Here is a 10,596-nt window from a genome sequence, read left to right on the forward strand (position 1 = left end):
CTTTACTTCCTTATCTACCTCCACCTTTGTTCAATACATGCCTTCTCATGGTTTATCCAATGGTCAAATTTTGGAGACAACATCTTCCACTTTTGGCATTGATGGAACCTCAAAATTTAAGAGTTGTTGAATTTTGTAAATCCAAGGAGTAGTTTTTAGTCACATTCTGAATTTGTGATTTTGGAATATGGAACTCTTAGCTTTTGATTTCGCAATTTTGGGACTAGGTTTTCTATTGAATTTTGTTTTTGCAATTTTAGAACTAGACTTCCAATTGTGTTTTGATTTCATGATTTCAGTGGATGAAACATCTTTAGTTAGCGATTTTGCAATTTTGATGATACTAGTTTTTTGATGATCCATAGTTCTAAGAATCATTAAGGGGCATCAATCTAATTAATTGATCGACAAAATAGGTTATGTTAAGTATTTTTTCTATTTGTCCAATTTTCTTCCAAAATGGATTTAATCGAGGATGGCTTGTGCTAAGGATTTGAAGGGAATATGGTCATTGAATGCATTCTACCTTGTTCATAGATATAAGGACATATGATAGGTTTCTTCTTTTCATATAAAAACATTATTGTGTATTTTTTTGTGTTTGTTTTGTAGGTCAAGAGATATGGGTTTGCCAATGCAATCACATGATGAAAAAAATTTACCATGACCAGTTATGCAACCAAGATTAACACTAGCTCAAGTGGACCAATTTGATATCATCAACAATATGTACACAACTACATGGTATTTGTGAACAACATATGCCCAATATTAGAGTGATTGTCATGAAATCTTGATGGAAGAAGAAATTGGGGAGGTCCTGAACATGCTAATGGGAGTGTTGGATAAAGAAGTTGTTGAGCATTTGGAAGAAACTCTCAACATGATTAAAGAATTATGATTTTCTTCTATATTCTCTTTTTTTATTGTAATTATTCATAACAAGTTGTAGTTAGTTTCTAAGTAGTTAGGATGGAAAGGCCTAAATCTTTTTTACATCCTTTTGTGTTCTATAAGAAAGGGTAACAAGGCCTTATAGATAGACAAAGATATTAAAAAAAAATCAAAGAAATATGGTAGATACTCACATATATAGTGGATGTTAGATACTACAACTTGTTACAACCCAGTTGTACTACATTTTTTAATTAATAAAATATATCATGTTCTTGTCCATAAGATTGGGAATTGTTTATTGATTTTACCAGTTCAAAATTATTTTTGGATTAACATTATTTGCAAAGAAAAAGTGGAGTAAGTCATTGAAAGCAAAACTCATATGCTTGTGTATGTTTTGTATAATTTCTCTTCATATGGAAGTGTAATTTAATTATTCAAGGTTCGTTAAATTCTCTCAGTTTCTTTGCTCATTGGTTGATGGTGGTGCACCCATCGCCAAGAAATAAAATCTATCCAGTAATTATCAAAGTGGACTCTCTTCTCCATTTTGGAAGGCACTAGTCTAATTGTAGTTTGAATATTAAGAACAACTTTGTCAAAGGTAAACAATCGGTATTAGCCCACTTTCATGTGTTGCAGTACATAGTTATACGTTCTTTGAAATCATCCCTTTTTACAAACATTTGTTATTACAATCAATTTTTCCTTGAAAACTTTTTCTAACTCAAGAGTATTGTTAAATCTAGATATTTCACATCATTAATCATTGGTACAACCACCTAGGTCTCACAGAGCCTAAAGTGTGGAGGTTAAAGGAGTAAAGTTTCAACCTTCTCCATTGACCAAAATTGTGTTGAATTTCCCATCATCGAGTAGGCAAGCTGGTAGGAAGTCAACCAACAATTTTGTACAACAACAGGTGTTAATGAATTTTCATTGAGTCATTAGTTGTGACTTACCAGTTTAAATGTGGGGACCAATGCAAGGCTTACTTTTCTTACCTAACCCCTCTTAAGCTTTCTTTAGCTTAACTTGATTGGGAAGACTCATCACTTTCCAATGAGCTTGTCACTTATTTAATAATTATTCCAATATTCTCTGATCTTTTCTTTATCCACACTTCTATGAAGTCCTTGCTGACTTTCTCAAAATCAATGGCTTTGCCTTTTCCCTTGTCGTCATTTTGGTATTGCTTGGGTTTTTGTTTTTTCTAGCATATCTTCACTACATGGCCTCTATTCCGACATTTGTAATATAATATTCTTGTGTTGTTCCATGGTCTTCCATGGTACCACTGACTTGTCCACCACTTGCACTACAATGTATTGTGACCCTTATTTCCATAGGTAGAGCAAACTTGTTTCTTGTTCTTAGGAGAGAACTTATATGATCTCGTACTTGATCCACAATCATTTGCACTATGACCATACATGTCACAATAATAATAGTATTTTTCTACTCTTGCTTCATTTGCAAGATCTTTGCACTCTTTTGCACTATGTCCATATTGATGGCAAATACTAGAACAATTTTTATGGGCATTTTGTCCACCAATTACATCTTGCCTATGCCAACACTCATTTGACTTGTGTCCTATTTTACCAAAATGAAATCAAGTAGGTTTGTTTGATGACATACATTTCCTCACTATCCCTTTTCTCTTAATGGGCTTTGAGTTTTTTTCCTTTGAAGACTCTCCTCTTTTAGTCATGTAGATTTCTTGGAATCCTTGACCAGTTGAGCTTGTTGTCTCTTTTTGAGTATTTAACTACTCTTCCACCTTTTGGTTGCTTTCATTTAACTTTTCCAACCTATCACATGGTTCCTTCACCATCCTAAGTCCATCCATCAAATGGTGAACTTGTTCCTCCATCTGTCTCTCTTCCCCAATTAGAACATTTAGTTTGTAATGCTCAGCTTGGAGATTCTTGGAAAACAAGAATAAATAAAGATGAAAATATTGTTTTTAAAGATAAATCATAGATACATGCAACAAAAACATAAAAGAGATTGCAACAAAATACTTAACTAACTAGCCAACCAAAGATCCCCAAGTGTTCTTCACTTACTAACACATTCATTCTAACTACATGAATTAATTATACAAGGTTAATCTCAAGATATAATCAAACATTATAACCGGGGTTCATTTTAAAGCCCCAAATCCAAATTTCCTTTGTGATTAACCCATACAAGTTTATTTACCAAGTTGAAATGCCATAAAGAAGAGACGTCATCACATTACCATCTTGAAAGTTCAATAGGAAAATTATCAAGGTCGAGGGAGATAGAACTCCCAAAAGGGTATCCAAAAGTATAATTTCATCATCTCAAAGTGCGTAAAAACACTCTCTATTTTCTATGCAACAAAATAGTCTGACAACTCATGTGAGTTAGGATTGGCTCTTTTACGAGCATTCCCCATGAGCCAAGAAAGATACCTTTCCAAGCTCATGTGAGATATCAAAGCTCATGTGAATTTTTTCTTTGTCAGGTGATAGATTGCTTCTATCGTGCGAGATATTGCACTATCACGCAATACATTGCTCTCTCATGCAACATCAGAAGCTTTTCTTTGTCAAGCGATAGATTTCTTCTAACATGCGAGATATTGCACTATCGCGCAATATATTGCTCTCTCATGCAACATTAGAAGGAAAACCATCCTAAAATATATAAAAGAAATCATAGAAAGATAAAACCTCCACATTGGGGAGTATTAGAACCACCAAACTTGGCAAACAACCACTCAAGAGCATCAATAAGCATGGGGAGGATTCACAAACCTCACATAACATCATATTACTCTAATCCATGATAATCAACATCCTCAAAGTAAAGAATGTACATAAGCAACATCACAATGAAAGGAAGTACAATCATAAGATACAACCAAACTAAAATAACTATGCTTAGTTCCTCCCTACTGTAATGGCATCATGAGATCTCACAGATCCAAACCATACCCCTAAGCATGAAATCTCAAACACCAACAAGATCGTTGGTGTTACCTTATGAGTTTTACCTTACTAGTAATGATCAATAATCATCACATGAACAAGTACATCTAACATGCTAGTCTACCAATAACAATGCTAATCTATAGCAGTGATAAGAACATCATCTAAGCAATAAGATTTAACATCATTATAATGGAATACAAAAAGTAAATATACTAAGCATCATTTAAACATGATATCAATACATCCAAACTAAAGCATAATCACTAGGAAACATACTCCAAGTGAAAATCAAGCATCAACCTCAAATGGGAAGTAGACCATCTTTGTATAGTGGTCCCTAGCAGTAGTATAGTTAGCTATGCCTCCCAACCATGTGGTACCCGTAGGCACACACCTATTGTGTTGATGGAGATAATGATTCGGCCACAATCACATAAGATAATCACCCATGGCTAACATACATGCTAATCAAGTATGATACCAACATCTAAATGATCATAAAGATAATGCAGTACATAAGGTCACTAGTGAGACCCACTATAGGACAACTATGTAGGGACTCTAGTGGAGTGTAAGTTCCTAACATCTGAAAGCCCAAGCTATAGGTGGCATGGTAACACACTCCCCTAAGGAGGCCCAATAACTGGTGTGGTAACATGCTCCCATAGGAGACCTAACATCTAGTGTGGTAATACACTCCCACATGAGACCCAACACTACACCCTTTATGCTCAGAGAATGTACAAGTGTTCACTTATCTTATCATTAAGCTTATTTCCCATTTATTAATTTTGATTGGTACTAGTTAGAACCTCTTCATGTTACCTTGTTGGCCACTTCCGGGATGAGGTGCATGAGAGAAGCCACTCTACATGTCTTCCCTACATACCCATGCCCATCACATGATGAGTACCTCTGGGCAATGCAAGTTCCCAACCCAATCCCCAAATGAACAATCTCTCAACTTGTTGACAATTGGCTAATAAAGATATATAATTGTTGTCATTTATGGAAACACATGATGTGCATGCTCATAAGAAACCTCGGAAATAAAGATACTTAGTGTTTGGTAATCAAAAAATTGTCTAAGTATAGAATTTGGTTTACAACAGTATATTGTTTTATTTATAACATGTTGCTAACATCACATTATGACTAGCGAAGTTAGATGGAGATATTATACATGTTGATGATGACATGTATAACCTCAGAAGTCAATACAAATTGTACAAAATAGAGATAAACATGTTTGAAGCAAAATAGAATAGTGGAATTGAAGGAAAGGGTTATTTGGTTTACAAGATAATTACTTGTCTAATTGGGTCAACATCCTAGATGTTTACTCTAAGTTGGAAAATTGGATTGTGGTCTTATCTAACCCAGTAGCAATTTGTGTAGAGGCATGATATTTATGCAAAAGACATCTTGTGATGAGAAGTGTGATTGCAAGTGTTATCTTGTAATTGTGATTGTATGTGAACTTTTCTGAAAGAGATATATGAAAAGTTTTGTACAAGCTATTTTGTGATCTGATATTGAGCTAAAGATCAAAGATCAGTCAAGGAAGAAGATACCATACTTATATTCCATAAGTCTGATTACTTGTTTGGGCAGTGAGCTCATCTTGCACCTACTATACCTCAACTCCTAATAGAGTTCAAATCTCCTAATAGGGATTCAAAGTCTCTTAACTGGGACTCCTTATACTAAATTAACTCATTAAATCCTAACAAGGACCATCCTTTAACAACAAACTTATATATCAGTAAATTATCTAGTGGGTATTAGCCCCACTGGGGTTTTCCGCTAGCCAAGGTTTCCCTAGTTAACAAAATATGGTGTTATGAGTTATCGTTGTACATTATTACTATTACTATTCAACATTATTTTATTACTTTGTTATGCATGGTTTAAAGTAAGAAATAATATCTAGTTGGCAACTAAAGTTTGTAGATTACTGATTCACCCACGCCCCCCCCCATCCCCCCCAACTCCTATTTCTAACAATTGGTATCAAAGCACAGTTACTTTAAAGAGGCTTAATAGCTTGAGTAAGATCCTTATGGATATGGAACAGTTGATTAAGAACCTTGAAGAAGCTCTTGAACAAATTGATCTCCTTACTAAAGAAAAAGATAAGTTGAAGGACAAATATGAAGACTCCAAAGTATACATTGGACAATTGAAGGAAAAGATTGAACATCTTAAATCCAATCTTGAATCTACTAAATTTGGAACTAGTGATGATGATTATTCAAAGTTGAAGATAGAGTACAAAATCTTGAAGCATGAATTGAAAATTATGAATCTGAAGTTGACTTTGAGAAATGATCCTAGCAAAATTGAATTTGATTTGAAGACTGAGAATGCAAATCTTAGACCAAGTTTGACAATGAAAACATCTAAGTTTGAAACATTGAAAGAAGATCATGAAGAATTTCATAAGTACAATATTGTTATGAAAGGTGAATTAACTCAGTGCAAGCAGTAGCTTAAGAAGCTTTATTCTATTAGAGAAAAACTTGATGATTCAATATCAATACAGAGCCCTGCTTATGATAAGACTAGTCTTGGTTATCTAATTAACATGTCTACAAAGAAACCTGAGATTAAATCAGATCTAAAAGAAAAAGACAAATCTAATGATAAGATTGAATCCAATCAATCTTCTGATAAATCCAAAGAAGTTAGACAAGACAAGGAAGTTGAAATTTTGGATGAACCAAAGCAAGTGGAATCTCCTAAGGAAACTAGGTATGAATTTAGAGGTAAGTATTTTTTATGTAATGAAATAGGTCATATGAAAAGAGATTATACTAATAAGTCATTTAATCATGTTAAGGACTTTTATTGTCATAATTGTCATGGTATGGGTCATAATGCAATTGATTGTAGGAAACCTAAGTATTATAATGATAGAAGGAATAGTAGAATGTCTAGAAATACTAACCTTGTAGATAGAAGAAGATCTAATGAAAGGACGTTCAGAGAAAGAAGATCTTATGAAGATAGAAGACAGATCATGTGTTATAGGTGTAACAACTTAGGACACATTGCTCAGAATTGTCATGCACCTAATGATCAACAGAATCCTAGAAGCAAAGCACCACTGTGTTAGTTATGCAACAACTTCGAACATACAACAAAGTACTGTAGAATAGACAGAAACTTCAAAGATAGAAAAAACAATGGAAGAAACTTTAGAAACATAAGGAATGATGGAAGAAACACTGGAAATGAAAAAAGGAACTCTGAAACTAACAGAGACAATGAGGGACACAGAAACATTGTTAGTGAACTTTGAGAAGAACTTAATGAGGCATTTGTAAAAGAATAGATATCTCAAAGGAAAAGCTAGATGATGATGAGACAGGAAGATCAAAGTTACTTGTTGAGTTTGATTCAACTAAGTTGAATTAAGCTTGTTCATAGCATCAGAATTTGAGAACTTCATCTAGAGATCGAATTAGAGGTAGCGAAGTAGGGAAAAGGTGTATCCAATTAAGTGTAGATAGTAGCTAAGCTTGCTTGTAATTTGGAGCTTATCTAAGCAAGTTATGAAGGAATTCAGAGTTATTGGTATTATAGTAAAGGTTAATTCTGTAACAGAATATGAAAAGTATGTTTTTACAGAGAATTCCATGAAGAGAAGTCTTGTAGAGTTTTGTCATGATGGAAAATGGCTATGGAAAACCTTGGGTGGCATTTGAAGATCGGATAAATGATCTTGAGTAGTTATTTGATTACAAAATGTAATTGATAGCTTTTTCGTGTTTGCAAGGTACGCAATTAATGCAAGTTCAAGTTGATGGAATAAATAGAGTACAGAATTGATTTTCACTTCATTGCGAACATGTCTGAAGTGAAGAGCACTCATATTCGACTTGTTAAGGCAATTTTGAAGCAAACCCTATTTTTAGAAAGAGGTATTTTATCATTTTCTCGCAAATGTGTTTGGTAAAAGTTCTTAATTGATAGAATCATGGATATGTCAGTAGTGCACAATGTTGAGAATGAGGATAGACCTAAGTTGAAGGTTGTTTCCATAAAACCTATTGAAGGAAACCCTAACTCAACGTTATCTATCACTCCGAACAATGTAGTATACCTTGAAGATGTGGGAAGTTATTTGAATATTAATTTTGAGTCAATTGGTAGTGAGAACATGAAAAAAGATATGGAATTAGTTTTCAATCACGACATGACTATGAAGCCCAGATTTGAACATCTAAAGGAACTAGACCTGTTTAAATATCATTTCTACCATGAATTGGACACAGATGAGTGGACACAAATCATATTAAGTAGAATATATGATGGAAAATTATGGATGCAAAATAATGTAATTGATTTTTCTGCTGACCTTATTCATGAGGTAACTGGTCTTAGTAAACAAGGTAGTATACCTATAGGTGAAAAAATGGTCAAGAAGAAAGTTGAGAGTTATACTAAAGTAGAGTATAGTGGAAAGGTTATGGTGATCAGCACCATCAAGCAAGATGATGTAAGATTTTTTAGTAGAATCATTACCTACTTTGTAGTGCAAGTTCAAAGATTGATGAACTATCAGTTGGATTCATCTATGCAACTTGTAAGATGTGTGTAGAGAAGAAACAAGTGAATATTAGTGAAATTCTGAGAATGCAACTCTTAGAAAACCTAGAAAATATCAAGAGGACAAAGATTGGTGTGTTTAGATTTCAATCATTAATCAATCACATATTCTTTCATGTATTTAAAATATTTCATTATTTATCAATCACAGACATAATGAGCAGTGACAGATGTACAATGGAAAAGATTACAGAAGTATGCAGAAGGCATCCTGCAAATAAGATATTGGATAGTGACAACTTGATAATGAGAATATTTCAAAATGAAATGAAATAGAGATTCAAAACTACACCTGCAATTGTAGACAGATTTAAGGAAGACATTTTCATCATGGTTGATATAGGTTTTACCTATATTCAAGTAGTGGAACCTCAGGAAACATTTCTTGATCCCTTGGGTTATGAACTAAATGATGATATAGCAGTTAGTTGTATTGATTTATTATTGAAGTTAGAGAAAGATAAAGTAGAATATAGATTTGGTACCTATGATGAGATCACCCAATTAGCTCATCAGGCGTCTATAGAGAAAGCATCACATAAAAAGATAGAATCTATTATAAAGAAAGCACCATCAAAGGCCGGTATGAGAAAGAGTGAATTTGAGGCTGTAAGGCAAACTATGAAGCAAGGAGTACTGAATGTGCAACCTTTGTCAATATCTATTGTAGAATCATCTTTGGAGAAAATAATTCTAAATGAAGCAGTGTCAAATGTGCAACCTAGCAAGCCTAAGAGAAAATGTGAAAGATTGGTGGAAGAAGTGACTGCTAAGACAAAAAGGGTCAAGCAACAAGCCACCAAACCAAGCAAAAGACCTAAAACATTGTTGACAATTGTTCAGTCTAGTGATGAAGAGGAAGAAGAACAAGATACCAAGCAAGCAGAGAAGGCAACATTATCAAAGCAATCAACAGGCAAAGCTCAACAACCCTGGAAGCCGAAGATAGAGAAGATCAATGTAGCTATTGCTAATGAAGGTAACTTTTTTCAGATGAACAAATTTTATGATTTGTATAACAATTTTGAGAAGGATCATATTGATATATCTACTGTGAGATATATTATAGTAAACAATTTGAAATTAAAGGATATTGAAGATGTAGTAAACTAGAAAGTCTTCGAAAGACTCATAGAGAAGAAGGAACCTACAAGAGAAGATGATCTAGAACTTCAAAAATCTATGCTTAGAACTATTTGCAAGATTGATGATGGAGAAAAGATTAAAATATTATTGAATAATCTCACACCATATTTGAGAAATAAAGTAAGACCATTTCTATTTATGGTTGGTGAAAAAGATAAACTAAGAAGTGAGATTGTGGCAGCTATTAGTTAGATGTTGATAAAGTCAAAGGCAGCGTCTCCTCCAACACCTAGAACCTTAGAAGTGTCAGTAAGCAGTGACACTATGCAAATTGATCAAACCAATGTTACCATTAACATTGATGATACCAATCTATTTGATGGTTCCAAACTTAATGAACCAAATACCGAGGATATTGAAGTTAAACTGAGACAAATTGTAGAAGAAAAGGGGTTACTTGAAGAAGAGAAGAAGAAAATAGAAGAGGCTAAGCAAAAATTGCTTGAGGATGAGAAGAGAAGAAAGGAAGAGGAGGAAAAGAATAGAATGGTAGAAGGAGATAAGAAGAAGAGAATGGAAGAGGAAGAGAAGAGAGAAAATGATAGGAAAGAAAAAGAAAAGAAAGAAGAATAAAAGAGGCAACTAAGAAACAAAGGAAGGATGATACTAAACCATCTAGTTCATCTACTCTGCTCTATCTTGCTAGCCTAGCATCTGATGATGATGATTAAAAAGATTTGATCTCATCCCTATCAAAGCTTATACTAAATAATAGAACCGTAAAGAGCTTACAAAAAACCTTGATAGAAGTTATTGATAGACTGCATAGTACTCTAGCAGTACAACACACCGAATAAGATCCTAAACAGAGGGCACAAGTAGTGCTGAAATCATTTGATGAAAAATTTACAAACCTATTAAATGTGGTAGAAGAAAAGGCACAGATCTCTCATGATGCTAAGTTGTTTAGCACCATCTGTCAGAACATTAAGAATGATTTGGTTAATCTTGATACTTGTATCAAAGAACTTTA

This window comes from Cupressus sempervirens, chromosome 4 (genome assembly GCF_028749045.1).
Source record: "Cupressus sempervirens isolate cs-2001-9-10 chromosome 4, ASM2874904v1, whole genome shotgun sequence".
In the NCBI taxonomy this organism is placed as follows: domain Eukaryota; kingdom Viridiplantae; phylum Streptophyta; class Pinopsida; order Cupressales; family Cupressaceae; genus Cupressus; species Cupressus sempervirens.